The sequence below is a fragment of the Tachypleus tridentatus genome, chromosome 7 (genome assembly GCF_004210375.1).
Source record: "Tachypleus tridentatus isolate NWPU-2018 chromosome 7, ASM421037v1, whole genome shotgun sequence".
Lineage (NCBI taxonomy): Eukaryota > Metazoa > Arthropoda > Merostomata > Xiphosura > Limulidae > Tachypleus > Tachypleus tridentatus.
This window is the reverse complement of record NC_134831.1, coordinates 530,556-552,584: the sequence shown is the minus strand read 5'-3', so window position 1 is coordinate 552,584 and position 22,029 is coordinate 530,556. Positions and strand designations below refer to the sequence as shown.

At 35.1% G+C, this 22,029-nt stretch overlaps 7 non-coding genes across 7 annotated transcripts; all 7 read left to right on the top strand.

The window, feature by feature from the left end:
- The first annotated feature begins 3,441 nt into the window (after nt 1–3,441).
- Nucleotides 3,442–3,513, top strand: TRNAC-GCA (transfer RNA cysteine (anticodon GCA)). Its single transcript has one exon. It is a non-coding gene; the product is annotated as a tRNA-Cys (tRNA).
- A 2,522-nt stretch (nt 3,514–6,035) lies between these two features.
- Nucleotides 6,036–6,107, top strand: TRNAC-GCA (transfer RNA cysteine (anticodon GCA)). Its single transcript has one exon. It is a non-coding gene; the product is annotated as a tRNA-Cys (tRNA).
- A 2,521-nt stretch (nt 6,108–8,628) lies between these two features.
- On the top strand, nt 8,629–8,700 carry TRNAC-GCA (transfer RNA cysteine (anticodon GCA)). Its single transcript has one exon. It is a non-coding gene; the product is annotated as a tRNA-Cys (tRNA).
- A 2,530-nt stretch (nt 8,701–11,230) lies between these two features.
- Nucleotides 11,231–11,302, top strand: TRNAC-GCA (transfer RNA cysteine (anticodon GCA)). The gene has a single exon. It is a non-coding gene; the product is annotated as a tRNA-Cys (tRNA).
- Nucleotides 11,303–13,834: 2,532 nt separating this feature from the next.
- On the top strand, nt 13,835–13,905 carry TRNAC-GCA (transfer RNA cysteine (anticodon GCA)). The gene has a single exon. It is a non-coding gene; the product is annotated as a tRNA-Cys (tRNA).
- A 2,534-nt stretch (nt 13,906–16,439) lies between these two features.
- Nucleotides 16,440–16,511, top strand: TRNAC-GCA (transfer RNA cysteine (anticodon GCA)). The gene has a single exon. It is a non-coding gene; the product is annotated as a tRNA-Cys (tRNA).
- Nucleotides 16,512–19,043: 2,532 nt separating this feature from the next.
- On the top strand, nt 19,044–19,114 carry TRNAC-GCA (transfer RNA cysteine (anticodon GCA)). The gene has a single exon. It is a non-coding gene; the product is annotated as a tRNA-Cys (tRNA).
- Nucleotides 19,115–22,029: the final 2,915 nt, after the last annotated feature.

Below are 22,029 nucleotides of genomic sequence, written 5' to 3'. Positions count from 1 at the left end.
AATAATTTCAAATTTGTATTACCACTCATTAACAAATATCAGCAATATGGTTTCAAATTGATATGCACTGCTGGTCAAAATCTTAAAGCCAATGAACACATAGAAAAAATATGCATTTTGCGTTGTTAGACTCAACCACTTATTTGAGTAGAGCTTCGAAAGATGAAAATAAGAAAAGGGAAAATAAAAATAAAATACTTTTTTAGCATTTAATAGGAAAAATGTGAACACTATGACATTAGACTAAATACCAGCTGGTCAAAAGTTTAAGACCATACTGAAAAGAAACGTTAATCGGTAAACACGTAACGAAATTTAGTAATTTGTGATCAAGCATTATCTTTTTCAAGATCTACTACTGATATATCCTGTGTTACATAGGGTAAAAACATGGCAAAGGCTAAAAAGTTGACAGAGTTTCAACGTGGAAGAATTGTCGATTTCAAAAGCAAGGTATCGTTGGTAAGATTGAGCGTACTAAAACTGCTGTTGCAAATTTCTTAAAAGACCCTGAGCGACACGGAAGAAGAATTTCAAGTGGTCGTTCCAAGAAAATTTAACCGATGTTGAGCAGAAGGATTCGACAAATTGTCCGGCAAGACACCAGCAGATCGTCGAACCAAATTTAGGCCCTTACGGACGCAGAATGCAGCTCAAGAACAATAAGACGGCATCTAAGAGAGAAAGGCTGTAAAAACCGTAAAAGTCTTCAAACGCCAAGCCTACTTCCACACCACGAAACAGTTCGATTAAACTATACTCAGAAGCACTAAACATACGACGGAGAAAAGTGGACGAAGATTTTTACCTCTGATGTGAAAAATTTTAACCTGGATGGTCCGGAGGGCTTCCAACATTACTGGAACGATAACGATATCGCACCGGACACATTTCTACACGACACAGTAGAGGAGGTTCCATCATGATCTGAGGTGCTTCCTTTTCCCGTGGAACAATGCCTGCAGGTTACACATTGGGCGTCAAACAGCAACTAGTCACATTGCAATGTTGAAGAGATAAACTTTATTGACTGAAAGCCTATCCTTCCTGAATAAACGCATAAAGATAATCGAAACAGCGTGATGCGATTTCGTTTAAATAAGTTTCAGTTGATTATTTATTTTTATATATACGTATAACATATGTCAACAAATCAGGTGACATTGGACTTTATACTCTTGTTTTATGCGTGTATTTTACACATTTTCTTTCTCTACGTTACATAGTTTTCTCTATGCAGAGTTCCAAATATCCATATCTATTTGATAGTCACGCTGTAAAATAAAACTCTACATACTCGTCAAACTTCTCGTTCGAAATATCGCGGAATTTCATCACTCCCAAGTCGTCAGTTCAAATCCTCGTATCCATCAAATGGTTCTTACCATGGGTTCTTATTATGTACAAATTTTCTTAAAGTTTGTAAAACTGTAACAATGTGATATTTTGTGTGTGTGTGTTAGTACATCAAAGTATACAACCAGTGTTTCTTTTCGTTCACTGAGTGAATACGACCACATGCGCGCCACGTCGCCGTTAGTTTGTTTGGAGGGTAGTGATACTAGGCCTAACCTAAGAGAGCATTCTTATTTTCACTTACGTCGCTTGATTTACAGTGTCGGATGTAAAACAACGTCTTTAGCAAATTATGGTCCATTACTATATTAAAGTGAATGGACCTGTTACATCACAGCTTCATAAAAACATTTAAGTATTTCGATATCTTTGGCGAAAAATATTACAAAAGGTAAAGTGACGATCGATCGTTCAAATAGAGAGAATATGGTATTTAAGGGAAAACCTACTTTTCTCTTAATTTGGTAATAAATGATCTTATATAATATTATAAGCATACAGGCTCGAAATGGCCCTCTGGAGGAGCTCAAAAATTCAATGCTAGCGATTGGCGTTAGATTTTATACAATACCACATAATATTTCTTGAACATTAAGATTTCGTTGCATCGTATTAGCAACAGTAAATCTTCTAGCGTGTACTGTCGGTGCTAGAATGATTCTGACTGGCTGCCTTGCTTCTAGTCAGTAGTCAAAAATTAGAGACAGCGGAAGGCGTAAACACAAAACAAATACATAAGCATATTCATCATTATAACTTCACATTGTAGAAATACCATATGAAGTAAGTGTTTATTGTTCTCTTCAAATATATATATACACATATACTGTAATGTAAATATCACTGAATATAAAACATTGTTTAAGAAGTGTGTTTTGTTTACAAGAACAAAAAATTGGCAAAGTAGTCAAATTCATCGTCGGGAAAGACAAATTTCGAATACTTGAGTGTTTAGAAGTGATTAATTACATAACAGAATATGGTCAAGGTCACTTCCTTTACTCCCGTATAGTTGATAAAATTATGACTACAATTCCCATTTTTTAATAGCAAGCTTTAGTAAAATGTAGGAGTTTGCTATATTTAAAAATCAGATAATTTGCATAAGATTGGTCTGTGAATTGACGACGTCACTGTGATTCATTTTCCGAGAAATCCAAGTAAAAATAATGTTCATGTAAGGAGTTAAAATACTTTTGTCACCCGTACAACTTGCATAACATCCAAATGCACATTCACATTTTTTTTTCTCAGTATTTCTATATAGAGTCTCTGATATTTCGTTTTCTCATTTAGTACCTGTCACTAAATCAGCAACGGAAGGTGAAATGTTTGTTTCTACTTTTCGCGCAAAGCTAAAGCATGTCTATCTATGTTAGCCGTCCCTTATTTAGCAGTTTAGAACTAGAGGAGAAACAGCTAGTCATCACCACCCACCGCCAAATCTTTGGCTAATCTTTAACCAACGATGAATAGGATAAAGAGCCACTTTATAACTCCACCACGACTGAAAAGGCGAGTATTTTGTGTGTGACGGAGATTCCATCCCGCGACCATGAGATTGCAAGTCGAGACCCCTAAATATTTGGCCTATGACACCATATACAAAATATCATGTTCAATGGCACTTCCTAAAAACTCGTGGCCTCTCTTTCCCGAATGTACGAATAGAGGTTAACTAAACACCGTGATGTGATTTCGTTTAATTCAGTTTCTGTTTATAATTTATTTTTATATATACCTATAACGAATGTCAACAAATCAATTGACATTGGGCTTTACACTGATAAGTCGAAGGTGCTACAAACGCGAAAACAAAAAGTCACAGTATTATATCATCCTGAGAACAATAAACATTAAGTGTCAAGTTAATCATGTTACATTTGCATGTTATGTTGTGTACCAAACATTATTATAAGCCTACTTGTTCAGTGGAATGTCATTTTTGTAAGAACTTTCAAGGAACTGTTTTCACAGGTGCCACTTGAAATAATTTCATACGTTCATCACTACTAACGAAGAAATCTCAAGAATATGGTTTCAAATTAATGTACATTATCCTAACTGTTAAAAATAAATAATCGAGGGGGTGTAGCTCAGTGGTAGAGCATTCGACTGCAGATCGAGAGGTCCCTGGTTCAATCCCGGGCGCCCCCTGTGTGTACCCTTTTGTTGTGTACCAACATCGTAAACAGTGACGGAAGATTTTAACATAATCTTACGTTGGAGGAGAAGGAAAGACCTTCCACAATTTTTTCGGGGATTAGTTGAACGCTTGACTGGAATTTGTGATTCAAAGTTCGACAATTGGAACTTGTTATCGTTCTCAACTACAAATAAGTAAACCTGTAGTCACTGGAAATTAAACAGTTTAAATGAATCTAAATAATAATACAAATTCGAATGAATTGTACACAAGCCAGTGGAACACATTTCTCTTTATGCGTGTATTTTACTCATATTTTTCTCTATGCACAGTTCCAAATATCCATACCTATTTGATAGTCACGCTGTAAAATAAAACTCTACATACTCGTCAAGCTTCTCGTTCGAAATATCGCGGAATTCCATAACTCAAAACTCGTCAGTTCAAATCCTCGTATCCACCAAATGGTTCTTACGATGGGTTCTTATTATGTACAAATTTTCTTAAAGTTTGTAAAACTGTAACAATGTGATATTTTGTGTGTGTGTGTTAGTACATCAAGGTATACAACCAGTGTTTCTTTTCGTTCACTGAGTGAATACGACCACATGCGCGCCACGTCACCGTTAGTTTGTTTGGGAGGGTAGTGATACTAGGCCTAATTTAAGAGAGCATTCTTATTTTCACTTACGTCGCTTGATTTACAGTGTCGGATGTAAAACAACGTCTTTAGCAAATTATGGTCCATTACTATATTAAAGTGAATGGACCTGTTACATCACAGCTTCATAAAAACATTTAAGTATTTCGATATCTTTGGCGAAAAATATTACAAAAGGTAAAGTGACGATCGATCGTTCAAATAGAGAGAATATGGTATTTAAGGGAAAACCTACTTTTCTCTTAATTTGGTAATAAATGATCTTATATAATATTATAAGCATACAGGCTCGAAATGGCCCTCTGGAGGAGCTCAAAAATTCAATGCTAGCGATTGGCGTTAGATTTTATACAATACCACATAATATTTCTTGAACATTAAGATTTCGTTGCATCGTATTAGCAACAGTAAATCTTCTAGCGTGTACTGTCGGTGCTAGAATGATTCTGACTGGCTGCCTTGCTTCTAGTCAGTAGTCAAAAAATTAGAGACAGCGGAAGGCGTAAACACAAAACAAATACATAAGCATATTCATCATTATAACTTCACATTGTAGAAATACCATATGAAGTAAGTGTTTATTGTTCTCTTCAAATATATATATACACATATACTGTAATGTAAATATCACTGAATATAAAACATTGTTTAAGAAGTGTGTTTTGTTTACAAGAACAAAAAAAATTGGCAAAGTAGTCAAATTCATCGTCGGGAAAGACAAATTTCGAATACTTGAGTGTTTAGAAGTGATTAATTACATAACAGAATATGGTCAAGGTCACTTCCTTTACTCCCGTATAGTTGATAAAATTATGACTACAATTCCCATTTTTAATAGCAAGCTTTAGTAAAATGTAGGAGTTTGCTATATTTAAAAATCAGATAATTTGCATAAGATTGGTCTGTGAATTGACGACGTCACTGTGATTCATTTTCCGAGAAATCCAAGTAAAAAATAATGTTCATGTAAGGAGTTAAAATACTTTTGTCACCCGTACAACTTGCATAACATCCAAATGCACATTCACATTTTTTTTCTCAGTATTTCTATATAGAGTCTCTGATATTTCGTTTTCTCATTTAGTACCTGTCACTAAATCAGCAACGGAAGGTGAAATGTTTGTTTCTACTTTTCGCGCAAAGCTAAAGCATGTCTATCTATGTTAGCCGTCCCTTATTTAGCAGTTTAGAACTAGAGGAGAAACAGCTAGTCATCACCACCCACCGCCAAATCTTTGGCTAATCTTTAACCAACGATGAATAGGATAAAGAGCCACTTTATAACTCCACCACGACTGAAAAGGCGAGTATTTTGGGTGTGACGGAGATTCCATCCCGCGACCATGAGATTGCAAGTCGAGACCCCTAAATACCTGGCCTATGACACCATATACAAAATATCATGTTCAATAGCACTTCCTAAAAACTCGTGGCCTCTTTTTCTCGAATGTACGAATAGAGGTAATCTAAACACCGTGATGTGATTTCGTTTAATTCAGTTTCTGTTTATAATTTATTTTTATATATACCTATAACGAATGTCAACAAATCAATTGACATTGGGCTTTACACTGATAAGTCGAATGTGCTACAAACGCGAAAACAAAAAGTCACAGTATTATATCATCCTGGAACAATAAACGTTAAGTGTCAAGTTAATCATGTTACATTTGCATGTTATGTTGTGTACCAAACATTATTATAAGCCTACTTGTTCAGTGGAATGTCATTTTTGTAAGAACTTTCAAGGAACTGTTTTCACAGGTGCCACTTGAAATAATTTCATACGTTCATCACTACTAACGAAGAAATCTCAAGAATATGGTTTCAAATTAATGTACATTATCCTAACTGTTAAAAATAAATAATCGAGGGGGTGTAGCTCAGTGGTAGAGCATTCGACTGCAGATCGAGAGGTCCCTGGTTCAATCCCGGGCGCCCCCTATGTGTACCTTTTTGTTGTGTACCAACATCGTAAACAGTAACGGAAGATTTTAACATAATCTTACGTTGGAGGAGAAGGGAAGACCTTCCACAATTTTTTCGGGGATTAGTTGAACGCTTGACTGGAATTTGTGATTCAAAGTTCGACAATTGGAACTTGTTATCGTTCTTAACTACAAATAAGTAAACCTGTAGTCACTGGAAATTAAACAGTTTAAATGAATCTAAATAATAATACAAATTCGAATGAATTGTACACAAGCCAGTGGAACACATTTCTCTTTATGCGTGTATTTTACACATATTTTTTACATAGTTCTATGCACAGTTCCAAATATCCATACCTATTTGATAGTCACGCTGTAAAATAAAACTCTACATACTCGTCAAGCTTCTCGTTCGAAATATCGCGGAATTCCATAACTCAAAACTCGTCAGTTCAAATCCTCGTATCCACCAAATGGTTCTTACGATGGGTTCTTATTATGTACAAATTTTCTTAAAGTTTGTAAAACTGTAACAATGTGATATTTTGTGTGTGTGTGTTAGTACATCAGGGTATACAACCAGTGTTTCTTTTCGTTCACTGAGTGAATACGACCACATGCGCGCCACGTCACCGTTAGTTTGTTTGAGGGTAGTGATACTAGGCCTAACCTAAGAGAGCATTCTTATTTTCACTTACGTCGCTTGATTTACAGTGTCGGATGTAAAACAACGTCTTTAGCAAATTATGGTCCATTACTATATTAAATTGAATGGACCTGTTACATCACAGCTTCATAAAACATTTAAGTATTTCGATATCTTTGGCGAAAAATATTACAAAAGGTAAAGTGACGATCGATCGTTCAAATAGAGAGAATATGGTATTTAAGGAAAACCTACTTTTCTCTTAATTTGGTAATAAATGATCCAATATAACATTATAAGCATACAGGCTCGAAATGGCCCTCTGGAGGAGCTCAAAAATTCAATGCTAGCGATTGGCGTTAGATTTTATACAATACCACATAATATTTCTTGCACATTAAGATTTCGTTGCATCGTATTAGCAACAGTAAATCTTCTAGCGTGTACTGTCGGTGCTAGAATGATTCTGACTGGCTGCCTTGCTTCTAGTCAGTAGTCAAAATTAGAGACAGCGGAAGGCGTAAACACAAAACAAATACATAAGCATATTCATCATTATAACTTCACATTGTAGAAATACCATATGAAGTAAGTGTTTATTGTTCTCTTCAAATATATATATACACATATACTGTAATGTAAATATCACTGAATATAAAACATTGTTTAAGAAGTGTGTTTTGTTTACAAGAACAAAAAATTGGCAAAGTAGTCAAATTCATCGTCGGGAAAGACAAATTTCGAATACTTGAGTGTTTAGAAGTGATTAATTACATAACAGAATATGGTCAAGGTCACTTCCTTTACTCCCGTATAGTTGATAAAATTATGACTACAATTCCCATTTTTTAATAGCAAGCTTTAGTAAAATGTAGGAGTTTGCTATATTTAAAATCAGATAATTTGCATAAGATTGGTCTGTGAATTGACGACGTCACTGTGATTCATTTTCCGAGAAATCCAAGTGAAAAATAATGTTCATGTAAGGAGTTAAAATACTTTTGTCACCCGTACAACTTGCATAACATCCAAATGCACATTCACATTTTTTTTCTCAGTATTTCTATATAGAGTCTCTGATATTTCGTTTTCTCATTTAGTACCTGTCACTAAATCAGCAACGGAAGGTGAAATGTTTGTTTCTACTTTTCGCGCAAAGCTAAAGCATGTCTATCTATGTTAGCCGTCCCTTATTTAGCAGTTTAGAACTAGAGGAGAAACAGCTAGTCATCACCACCCACCGCCAAATCTTTGGCTAATCTTTAACCAACGATGAATAGGATAAAGAGCCACTTTATAACTCCACCACGACTGAAAAGGCGAGTATTTTGGGTGTGACGGAGATTCCATCCCGCGACCATGAGATTGCAAGTCGAGACCCCTAAATACCTGGCCTATGACACCATATACAAAATATCATGTTCAATGGCACTTCCTAAAAACTCGTGGCCTCTCTTTCCCGAATGTACGAATAGAGGTTAACTAAACACCGTGATGTGATTTCGTTTAATTCAGTTTCTGTTTATAATTTATTTTTATATATACCTATAACGAATGTCAACAAATCAATTGACATTGGGCTTTACACTGATAAGTCGAATGTGCTACAAACGCGAAAACAAAAAGTCACAGTATTATATCATCCTGGAACAATAAACGTTAAGTGTCAAGTTAATCATGTTACATTTGCATGTTATGTTGTGTACCAAACATTATTATAAGCCTACTTGTTCAGTGGAATGTCATTTTTGTAAGAACTTTCAAGGAACTGTTTTCACAGGTGCCACTTGAAATAATTTCATACGTTCATCACTACTAACGAAGAAATCTCAAGAATATGGTTTCAAATTAATGTACATTATCCTAACTGTTAAAAATAAATAATCGAGGGGGTGTAGCTCAGTGGTAGAGCATTCGACTGCAGATCGAGAGGTCCCTGGTTCAATCCCGGGCGCCCCCTATGTGTACCTTTTTGTTGTGTACCAACATCGTAAACAGTAACGGAAGATTTTAACATAATCTCACGTTGGAGGAGAAGGGAAGACCTTCCACAATTTTTTCGGGGATTAGTTGAACGCTTGACTGGAATTTGTGATTCAAAGTTCGACAATTGGAACTTGTTATCGTTCTCAACTACAAATAAGTAAACCTGTAGTCACTGGAATTTAAACAGTTTAAATGAGTCTAAATAATTATACAAATTCGAATGAATTGTACACAAGCCAGTGGAACACATTTCTCTTTATGCGTGTATTTTACACATATTTTTCTCTACGTTACATAGTTTTCTCTATGCACAGTTCCAAATATCCATAACTATTTGATAGTCACGCTGTAAAATAAAACTCTACATACTCGTCAAGCTTCTCGTTCGAAATATCGCGAGATTCCATAACTCAAAACTCGTCAGTTCAAATCCTCGTATCCACCAAATGGTTCTTACGATGGGTTCTTATTATGTACAAATTTTCTTAAAGTTTGTAAAACTGTAACAATGTGATATTTTGTGTGTGTGTGTTAGTACATCAGGGTATACAACCAGTGTTTCTTTTCGTTCACTGAGTGAATACGACCACATGCGCGCCACGTCACCGTTAGTTTGTTTGGAGGGTAGTGATACTAGGCCTAACCTAAGAGACCATTCTTATTTTCACTTGCGTCGCTTGATTTACAGTGTCGGATGTAAAACAACGTCTTTAGCAAACTATGATCCATTACTATATTAAATTGAATGGACCTGTTACATCACAGCTTTATAAGGACATTTAAGTATTTCGATATCTTTGGCGAAAAATATTACAAAAGGTAAAGTGACGATCAATCGTTCAAATAGAGAGAATATGGTAGTTAAGCGAAAACCTACTTTTCTCTTAATTTGGTAATAAATGATCCAATATAACATTATAAGCATACAGGCTCGAATTGGCCCTCTGGAGGAGCTCAGAAATTCAATGCTGGCGATTGGCGTTAGATTTTATACAATACCACATAATATTTCTTGCACATTAAGATTTCGTTGCATCGTATTAACAACAGTAAATCTTGTAGCGTGTACTGTCGGTGCTAGAATGACTCTGACTGGCTGCCTTGCTTCTAGTCAGTAGTCAAAAAATTAGAGACAGCGGAAGGCGTAAACATAAAACAATTACATAAGCATATTCATCATTATAACTTCACATTGTAGAAATACCATATGAAGTAAGTGTTTATTGTTCTCTTCAAATATATATATACACATATACTGTAATGTAAATATCACTGAATATAAAACATTGTTTAAGAAGTGTGTTTTGTTTACAAGAACAAAAAATTGGCAAATTCATCGTCGGGAAAGACGAATTTCGAATACTTGAGTGTTTAGAAATGATTAATTACATAACAGAATATGGTCAAGGTCACTTCCTTTACTCCCGTATAGTTGATAAAATTATGACTACAATTCCCATTTTTTAATAGCAAGCTTTAGTAAAATGTAGGAGTTTGCTATATTTAAAAATCAGATAATTTGCATAAGATTGGTCTGTGAATTGACGACGTCACTGTGATTCATTTTCCGAGAAATCCAAGTGAAAAATAATGTTCATGTAAGGAGTTAAAATACTTTTGTCACCCGTACAACTTGCATAACATCCAAATGCACATTCACATTTTTTTTCTCAGTATTTCTATATAGAGTCTCTGATATTTCGTTTTCTCATTTAGTACCTGTCACTAAATCAGCAACGGAAGGTGAAATGTTTGTTTCTACTTTTCGCGCAAAGCTAAAGCATGTCTATCTATGTTAGCCGTCCCTTATTTAGCAGTTTAGAACTAGAGGAGAAACAGCTAGTCATCACCACCCACCGCCAAATCTTTGGCTAATCTTTAACCAACGATGAATAGGATAAAGAGCCACTTTATAACTCCACCACGACTGAAAAGGCGAGTATTTTGGGTGTGACGGAGATTCCATCCCGCGACCATGAGATTGCAAGTCGAGACCCCTAAATACCTGGCCTATGACACCATATACAAAATATCATGTTCAATGGCACTTCCTAAAAACTCGTGGCCTCTCTTTCCCGAATGTACGAATAGAGGTAATCTAAACACCGTGATGTGATTTCGTTTAATTCAGTTTCTGTTTATAATTTATTTTTATATATACCTATAACGAATGTCAACAAATCAATTGACATTGGGCTTTACACTGATAAGTCGAAGGTGCTACAAACGCGAAAACAAAAGTCACAGTATTATATCATCCTGAGAACAATAAACATTAAGTGTCAAGTTAATCATGTTACATTTGCATGTTATGTTGTGTACCAAACATTATTATAAGCCTACTTGTTCAGTGGAATGTCATTTTTGTAAGAACTTTCAAGGAACTGTTTTCACAGGTGCCACTTGAAATAATTTCATACGTTCATCACTACTAACGAAGAAATCTCAAGAATATGGTTTCAAATTAATGTACATTATCCTAACTGTTAAAAATAAATAATCGAGGGGGTGTAGCTCAGTGGTAGAGCATTCGACTGCAGATCGAGAGGTCCCTGGTTCAATCCCGGGCGCCCCTATGTGTACCTTTTTGTTGTGTACCAACATCGTAAACAGTGACGGAAGATTTTAACATAATCTTACGTTGGAGGAGAAGGAAAGACCTTCCACAATTTTTTCGGGGATTAGTTGAACGCTTGACTGGAATTTGTGATTCAAAGTTCGACAATTGGAACTTGTTATCGTTCTCAACTACAAATAAGTAAACCTGTAGTCACTGGAAATTAAACAGTTTAAATGAATCTAAATAATTATACAAATTCGAATGAATTGTACACAAGCCAGTGGAACACATTTCTCTTTATGCGTGTATTTTACACATATTTTTCTCTACGTTACATAGTTTTCTCTATGCACAGTTCCAAATATCCATACCTATTTGATAGTCACGCTGTAAAATAAAACTCTACATACTCGTCAAGCTTCTCGTTCGAAATATCGCGGAATTCCATAACTCAAAACTCGTCAGTTCAAATCCTCGTATCCACCAAATGGTTCTTACGATGGGTTCTTATTATGTACAAATTTTCTTAAAGTTTGTAAAACTGTAACAATGTGATATTTTGTGTGTGTGTGTTAGTACATCAGGGTATACAACCAGTGTTTCTTTTCGTTCACTGAGTGAATACGACCACATGCGCGCCACGTCACCGTTAGTTTGTTTGGAGGGTAGTGATACTAGGCCTAACCTAAGAGATCATTCTTATTTTCACTTACGTCGCTTGATTTACAGTGTCGGATGTAAAACAACGTCTTTAGCAAATTATGGTCCATTACTATATTAAAGTGAATGGACCTGTTACATCACAGCTTCATAAAAACATTTAAGTATTTCGATATCTTTGGCGAAAAATATTACAAAAGGTAAAGTGACGATCGATCGTTCAAATAGAGAGAATATGGTATTTAAGGAAAACCTACTTTTCTCTTAATTTGGTAATAAATGATCCAATATAACATTATAAGCATACAGGCTCGAAATGGCCCTCTGGAGGAGCTCAAAAATTCAATGCTAGCGATTGGCGTTAGATTTTATACAATACCACATAATATTTCTTGCACATTAAGATTTCGTTGCATCGTATTAGCAACAGTAAATCTTCTAGCGTGTACTGTCGGTGCTAGAATGATTCTGACTGGCTGCCTTGCTTCTAGTCAGTAGTCAAAATTAGAGACAGCGGAAGGCGTAAACACAAAACAAATACATAAGCATATTCATCATTATAACTTCACATTGTAGAAATACCATATGAAGTAAGTGTTTATTGTTCTCTTCAAATATATATATACACATATACTGTAATGTAAATATCACTGAATATAAAACATTGTTTAAGAAGTGTGTTTTGTTTACAAGAACAAAAAATTGGCAAAGTAGTCAAATTCATCGTCGGGAAAGACAAATTTCGAATACTTGAGTGTTTAGAAGTGATTAATTACATAACAGAATATGGTCAAGGTCACTTCCTTTACTCCCGTATAGTTGATAAAATTATGACTACAATTCCCATTTTTTAATAGCAAGCTTTAGTAAAATGTAGGAGTTTGCTATATTTAAAATCAGATAATTTGCATAAGATTGGTCTGTGAATTGACGACGTCACTGTGATTCATTTTCCGAGAAATCCAAGTGAAAAATAATGTTCATGTAAGGAGTTAAAATACTTTTGTCACCCGTACAACTTGCATAACATCCAAATGCACATTCACATTTTTTTTCTCAGTATTTCTATATAGAGTCTCTGATATTTCGTTTTCTCATTTAGTACCTGTCACTAAATCAGCAACGGAAGGTGAAATGTTTGTTTCTACTTTTCGCGCAAAGCTAAAGCATGTCTATCTATGTTAGCCGTCCCTTATTTAGCAGTTTAGAACTAGAGGAGAAACAGCTAGTCATCACCACCCACCGCCAAATCTTTGGCTAATCTTTAACCAACGATGAATAGGATAAAGAGCCACTTTATAACTCCACCACGACTGAAAAGGCGAGTATTTTGGGTGTGACGGAGATTCCATCCCGCGACCATGAGATTGCAAGTCGAGACCCCTAAATACCTGGCCTATGACACCATATACAAAATATCATGTTCAATGGCACTTCCTAAAACTCGTGGCCTCTCTTTCCCGAATGTACGAATAGAGGTAATCTAAACACAGTGATGTGATTTCGTTTAATTCAGTTTCTGTTTATAATTTATTTTTATATATACCTATAACGAATGTCAACAAATCAATTGACATTGGGCTTTACACTGATAAGTCGAAGGTGCTACAAACGCGAAAACAAAAAGTCACAGTATTATATCATCCTGAGAACAATAAACGTTAAGTGTCAAGTTAATCATGTTACATTTGCATGTTATGTTGTGTACCAAACATTATTATAAGCCTACTTGTTCAGTGGAATGTCATTTTTGTAAGAACTTTCAAGGAACTGTTTTCACAGGTGCCACTTGAAATAATTTCATACGTTCATCACTACTAACGAAGAAATCTCAAGAATATGGTTTCAAATTAATGTACATTATCCTAACTGTTAAAATAAATAATCGAGGGGTGTAGCTCAGTGGTAGAGCATTCGACTGCAGATCGAGAGGTCCCTGGTTCAATCCCGGCGCCCCTATGTGTACCTTTTTGTTGTGTACCAACATCGTAAACAGTAACGGAAGATTTTAACATAATCTCACGTTGGAGGAGAAGGGAAGACCTTCCACAATTTTTTCGGGGATTAGTTGAACGCTTGACTGGAATTTGTGATTCAAAGTTCGACAATTGGAACTTGTTATCGTTCTCAACTACAAATAAGTAAACCTGTAGTCACTGGAAATTAAACAGTTTAAATGAGTCTAAATAATTATACAAATTCGAATGAATTGTACACAAGCCAGTGGAACACATTTCTCTTTATGCGTGTATTTTACACATATTTTTCTCTACGTTACATAGTTTTCTCTATGCACAGTTCCAAATATCCATAACTATTTGATAGTCACGCTGTAAAATAAAACTCTACATACTCGTCAAGCTTCTCGTTCGAAATATCGCGAGATTCCATAACTCAAAACTCGTCAGTTCAAATCCTCGTATCCACCAAATGGTTCTTACGATGGGTTCTTATTATGTACAAATTTTCTTAAAGTTTGTAAAACTGTAACAATGTGATATTTTGTGTGTGTGTGTTAGTACATCAGGGTATACAACCAGTGTTTCTTTTCGTTCACTGAGTGAATACGACCACATGCGCGCCACGTCACCGTTAGTTTGTTTGGAGGGTAGTGATACTAGGCCTAACCTAAGAGAGCATTCTTATTTTCACTTACGTCGCTTGATTTACAGTGTCGGATGTAAAACAACGTCTTTAGCAAATTATGGTCCATTACTATATTAAAGTGAATGGACCTGTTACATCACAGCTTCATAAAAACATTTAAGTATTTCGATATCTTTGGCGAAAAATATTACAAAAGGTAAAGTGACGATCGATCGTTCAAATAGAGAGAATATGGTATTTAAGGGAAAACCTACTTTTCTCTTAATTTGGTAATAAATGATCCAATATAACATTATAAGCATACAGGCTCGAAATGGCCCTCTGGAGGAGCTCAAAAATTCAATGCTAGCGATTGGCGTTAGATTTTATACAATACCACATAATATTTCTTGCACATTAAGATTTCGTTGCATCGTATTAGCAACAGTAAATCTTCTAGCGTGTACTGTCGGTGCTAGAATGATTCTGACTGGCTGCCTTGCTTCTAGTCAGTAGTCAAAATTAGAGACAGCGGAAGGCGTAAACACAAAACAAATACATAAGCATATTCATCATTATAACTTCACATTGTAGAAATACCATATGAAGTAAGTGTTTATTGTTCTCTTCAAATATATATATACACATATACTGTAATGTAAATATCACTGAATATAAAACATTGTTTAAGAAGTGTGTGTTTGTTTACAAGAACAAAAAAATTGGCAAAGTAGTCAAATTCATCGTCGGGAAAGACAAATTTCGAATACTTGAGTGTTTAGAAGTGATTAATTACATAACAGAATATGGTCAAGGTCACTTCCTTTACTCCCGTATAGTTGATAAAATTATGACTACAATTCCCATTTTTTAATAGCAAGCTTTAGTAAAATGTAGGAGTTTGCTATATTTAAAAATCAGATAATTTGCATAAGATTGGTCTGTGAATTGACGACGTCACTGTGATTCATTTTCCGAGAAATCAAGTGAAAAATAATGTTCATGTAAGGAGTTAAAATACTTTTGTCACCCGTACAACTTGCATAACATCCAAATGCACATTCACATTTTTTTTCTCAGTATTTCTATATAGAGTCTCTGATATTTCGTTTTCTCATTTAGTACCTGTCACTAAATCAGCAACGGAAGGTGAAATGTTTGTTTCTACTTTTCGCGCAAAGCTAAAGCATGTCTATCTATGTTAGCCGTCCCTTATTTAGCAGTTTAGAACTAGAGGAGAAACAGCTAGTCATCACCACCCACCGCCAAATCTTTGGCTAATCTTTAACCAACGATGAATAGGATAAAGAGCCACTTTATAACTCCACCACGACTGAAAAGGCGAGTATTTTGGGTGTGACGGAGATTCCATCCCGCGACCATGAGATTGCAAGTCGAGACCCTAAATACCTGGCCTATGACACCATATACAAAATATCATGTTCAATGGCACTTCCTAAAAACTCGTGGCCTCTCTTTCCCGAATGAACGAATAGAGGTAATCTAAACACCGTGATGTGATTTCGTTTAATTCAGTTTCTGTTTATAATTTATTTTTATATATACCTATAACGAATGTCAACAAATCAATTGACATTGGGCTTTACACTGATAAGTCGAATGTGCTACAAACGCGAAAACAAAAAGTCACAGTATTATATCATCCTGAGAACAATAAACGTTAAGTGTCAAGTTAATCATGTTACATTTGCATGTTATGTTGTGTACCAAACATTATTATAAGCCTACTTGTTCAGTGGAATGTCATTTTGTAAGAACTTTCAAGGAACTGTTTTCACAGGTGCCACTTGAAATAATTTCATACGTTCATCACTACTAACGAAGAAATCTCAAGAATATGGTTTCAAATTAATGTACATTATCCTAACTGTTAAAATAAATAATCGAGGGGTGTAGCTCAGTGGTAGAGCATTCGACTGCAGATCGAGAGGTCCTTGGTTCAATCCCGGGCGCCCCCTATGTGTACCTTTTTGTTGTGTACCAACATCGTAATCAGTAACGGAAGATTTTAACATAATCTTACGTTGGAGGAGAAGGAAAGACCTTCCACAATTTTTCGGGGATTAGTTGAACGCTTGACTGGAATTTGTGATTCAAAGTTCGACAATTGGAACTTGTTATCGTTCTCAACTACAAATAAGTAAACCTGTAGTCACTGGAAATTAAACAGTTTAAATGAGTCTAAATAATTATACAAATTCGAATGAATTGTACACAAGCCAGTGGAACACATTTCTCTTTATGCGTGTATTTTACACATATTTTCTCTACGTTACATAGTTTTCTCTATGCACAGTTCCAAATATCCATACCTATTTGATAGTCACGCTGTAAAATAAAACTCTACATACTCGTCAAGCTTCTCGTTCGAAATATCGCGGAATTCCATAACTCAAAACTCGTCAGTTCAAATCCTCGTATCCACCAAATGGTTCTTACGATGGGTTCTTATTATGTACAAATTTTCTTAAAGTTTGTAAAACTGTAACAATGTGATATTTTGTGTGTGTGTGTTAGTACATCAGGGTATACAACCAGTGTTTCTTTTCGTTCACTGAGTGAATACGACCACATGCGCGCCACGTCACCGTTAGTTTGTTTGGAGGGTAGTGATACTAGGCCTAACCTAAGAGACATTCTTATTTTCACTTACGTCGCTTGATTTACAGTGTCGGATGTAAAACAACGTCTTTAGCAAATTATGGTCCATTACTATATTAAAGTGAATGGACCTGTTACATCACAGCTTCATAAAACATTTAAGTATTTCGATATCTTTGGCGAAAAATATTACAAAAGGTAAAGTGACGATCGATCGTTCAAATAGAGAATATGGTATTTAAGGGAAAACCTACTTTTCTCTTAATTTGGTAATAAATGATCCAATATAACATTATAAGCATACAGGCTCGAAATGGCCCTCTGGAGGAGCTCAAAAATTCAATGCTAGCGATTGGCGTTAGATTTTATACAATACCACATAATATTTCTTGCACATTAAGATTTCGTTGCATCGTATTAGCAACAGTAAATCTTCTAGCGTGTACTGTCGGTGCTAGAATGATTCTGACTGGCTGCCTTGCTTCTAGTCAGTAGTCAAAAATTAGAGACAGCGGAAGGCGTAAACACAAAACAAATACATAAGCATATTCATCATTATAACTTCACATTGTAGAAATACCATATGAAGTAAGTGTTTATTGTTCTCTTCAAATATATATATACACATATACTGTAATGTAAATATCACTGAATATAAAACATTGTTTAAGAAGTGTGTTTTGTTTACAAGAACAAAAAAATTGGCAAAGTAGTCAAATTCATCGTCGGGAAAGACAAATTTCGAATACTTGAGTGTTTAGAAGTGATTAATTACATAACAGAATATGGTCAAGGTCACTTCCTTTACTCCCGTATAGTTGATAAAATTATGACTACAATTCCCATTTTTAATAGCAAGCTTTAGTAAAATGTAGGAGTTTGCTATATTTAAAAATCAGATAATTTGCATAAGATTGGTCTTTGAATTGACGACGTCACTGTGATTCATTTTCCGAGAAATCAAGTAAAAAATAATGTTCATGTAAGGAGTTAAAATACTTTTGTCACCCGTACAACTTGCATATCATCCAAATGCACATTCACATTTTTTTTTCTCAGTATTTCTATATAGAGTCTCTGATATTTCGTTTTCTCATTTAGTACCTGTCACTAAATCAGCAACGGAAGGTGAAATGTTTGTTTCTACTTTTCGCGCAAATCTAAAGCATGTCTATCTATGTTAGCCGTCCCTTATTTAGCAGTTTAGAATTAGTGGAGAAACAGCTAGTCATCACCACCCACCGCCAAATCTTTGGCTAATCTTTAACCAACGATGAATAGGATAAAGAGCCACTTTATAACTCCACCACGACTGAAAAGGCGAGTATTTTGGGTGTGACGGAGATTCCATCCCGCGACCATGAGATTGCAAGTCGAGACCCCTAAATACCTGGCCTATGACACCATATACAAAATATCATGTTCAATGGCACTTCCTAAAAACTCGTGGCCTCTCTTTCCCGAATGTACGAATAGAGGTAATCTAAACACAGTGATGTGATTTCGTTTAATTCAGTTTCTGTTTATAATTTATTTTTATATATACCTATAACGAATGTCAACAAATCAATTGACATTGGGCTTTACACTGATAAGTCGAAGGTGCTACAAACGCGAAAACAAAAGTCACAGTATTATATCATCCTGAGAACAATAAACATTAAGTGTCAAGTTAATCATGTTACATTTGCATGTTATGTTGTGTACCAAACATTATTATAAGCCTACTTGTTCAGTGGAATGTCATTTTTGTAAGAACTTTCAAGGAACTGTTTTCACAGGTGCCACTTGAAATAATTTCATACGTTCATCACTACTAACGAAGAAATCTCAAGAATATGGTTTCAAATTAATGTACATTATCCTAACTGTTAAAAATAAATAATCGAGGGGGTGTAGCTCAGTGGTAGAGCATTCGACTGCAGATCGAGAGGTCCCTGGTTCAATCCAGGCGCCCCTATGTGTACCTTTTGTTGTGTACCAACATCGTAAACAGTAACGGAAGATTTTAACATAATCTTACGTTGGAGGAGAAGGAAAGACCTTCCACAATTTTTTCGGGGATTAGTTGAACGCTTGACTGGAATTTGTGATTCAAAGTTCGACAATTGGAACTTGTTATCGTTCTCAACTACAAATAAGTAAACCTGTAGTCACTGGAAATTAAACAGTTTAAATGAGTCTAAATAATTATACAAATTCGAATGAATTGTACACAAGCCAGTGGAACACATTTCTCTTTATGCGTGTATTTTACACATATTTTTCTCTACGTTACATAGTTTTCTCTATGCACAGTTCCAAATATCCATACCTATTTGATAGTCACGCTGTAAAATAAAACTCTACATACTCGTCAAGCTTCTCGTTCGAAATATCGCGGAATTCCATAACTCAAAACTCGTCAGTTCAAATCCTCGTATCCACCAAATGGTTCTTACGATGGGTTCTTATTATGTACAAATTTTCTTAAAGTTTGTAAAACTGTAACAATGTGATATTTTGTGTGTGTGTGTTAGTACATCAGGGTATACAACCAGTGTTTCTTTTCGTTCACTGAGTGAATACGACCACATGCGCGCCACGTCACCGTTAGTTTGTTTGGAGGGTAGTGATACTAGGCCTAACCTAAGAGAGCATTCTTATTTTCACTTACGTCGCTTGATTTACAGTGTCGGATGTAAAACAACGTCTTTAGCAAATTATGGTCCATTACTATATTAAAGTGAATGGACCTGTTACATCACAACTTCATAAAACATTTAAGTATTTCGATATCTTTGGCGAAAAATATTACAAAAGGTAAAGTGACGATCGATCGTTCAAATAGAGAATATGGTATTTAAGGAAAAACCTACTTTTCTCTTAATTTGGTAATAAATGATCAATATAACATTATAAGCATACAGGCTCGAATGCGGCCCTCTGGAGAAGCTCAGAAATTCAATGCTGGCGATTGGCGTTAGATTTTATACAATACCACATAATATTTCTTGCACATTAAGATTTCGTTGCATCGTATTAGCAACAGTAAATCTTCTAGCGTGTACTGTCGGTGCTAGAATGATTCTGACTGGCTGCCTTGCTTCTAGTCAGTAGTCAAAATTAGAGACAGCGGAAGGCGTAAACACAAAACAAATACATAAGCATATTCATCATTATAACTTCACATTGTAGAAATACCATATGAAGTAAGTGTTTATTGTTCTCTTCAAATATATATATACACATATACTGTAATGTAAATATCACTGAATATAAAACATTGTTTAAGAAGTGTGTTTTGTTTACAAGAACAAAAAAATTGGCAAAAGTAGTCAAATCATCGTCGGGAAGAAGACAATTTCGAATACTTGAGTGTTTAGAAGTGATTAATTACATAACAGAATATGGTCAAGGTCACTTCCTTTACTCCCGTATAGTTGATAAAATTATGACTACAATTCCCATTTTTTTAATAGCAAGCTTTAGTAAAATGTAGGAGTTTGCTATATTTAAAAATCAGATAATTTGCATAAGATTGGTCTGTGAATTGACGACGTCACTGTGATTCATTTTCCGAGAAATCAAGTGAAAAATAATGTTCATGTAAGGAGTTAAAATACTTTTGTCACCCGTACAACTTGCATAACATCAAAAATGCACATTCACATTTTTTTCTCAGTATTTCTATAGAGTCTCTGATATTTCTGTTTTCTCATTTAGTACCTGTCACAATCAGCAACGGAAGTGAAATGTTTGTTTCTCTACTTTTCGCAAATCTAAAATATCTATTAGAGAATTGCTAGTCAGAAGTGATTAAGATGCACTAGTAACAAATCTATACTGTTCTAGAATGATTCTGACTGGCTGCCTTGCTAGTCAGTAGTCAAAAAATTAAAGACAGCGAAGGCGTAAACACAAAACAACAAATACATTACACATTATAACTTCACATTGTGAAATACCATATGAAGTAAGTGTTTATTGTTCTCTTCAAATATATATATATACACATATACCGTAATGTAAATATCACTGAATATAAAACATTGTTTAAGAAGTGTGTTTTGTTTACAAGAACAAAAAATTGGCAAATTCATCGTCGGGAAAGACGAATTTCGAATACTTGAGTGTTTAGAAATGATTAATTACATAACAGAATATGGTCAAGGTCACTTCCTTTACTCCCGTATAGTTGATAAAATTATGACTACAACCCCATTTTTAATAGCAAGCTTTAGTAAAATGTAGGAGTTTGCTATATTTAAAAATCAGATAATTTGCATAAGATTGGTCTGTGAATTGACGACGTCACTGTGATTCATTTTCCGAGAAATCCAAGTGAAAAATAATGTTCATGTAAGGAGTTAAAATACTTTTGTCACCCGTACAACTTGCATAACATCCAAATGCACATTCACATTTTTTTTTCTCAGTATTTCTATATAGAGTCTCTGATATTTCGTTTTCATTTAGTACCCTCACTAAATCAGCAACGGAAGGTGAAATGTTTGTTTCTACTTTTCGCGCAAAGCTAAAGCATGTCTATCTATGTTAGCCGTCCCTTATTTAGCAGTTTAGAACTAGAGGAGAAACAGCTAGTCATCACCACCCACCGCCAAATCTTTGGCTAATCTTTAACCAACGATGAATAGGATAAAGAGCCACTTTATAACTCCACCACGACTGAAAAGGCGAGTATTTTGGGTGTGACGGAGATTCCATCCCGCGACCATGAGATTGCAAGTCGAGACCCCTAAATACCTGGCCTATGACACCATATACAAAATATCATGTTCAATGGCACTTCCTAAAAACTCGTGGCCTCTCTTTCCCGAATGAACGAATAGAGGTAATCTAAACACCGTGATGTGATTTCGTTTAATTCTGTGA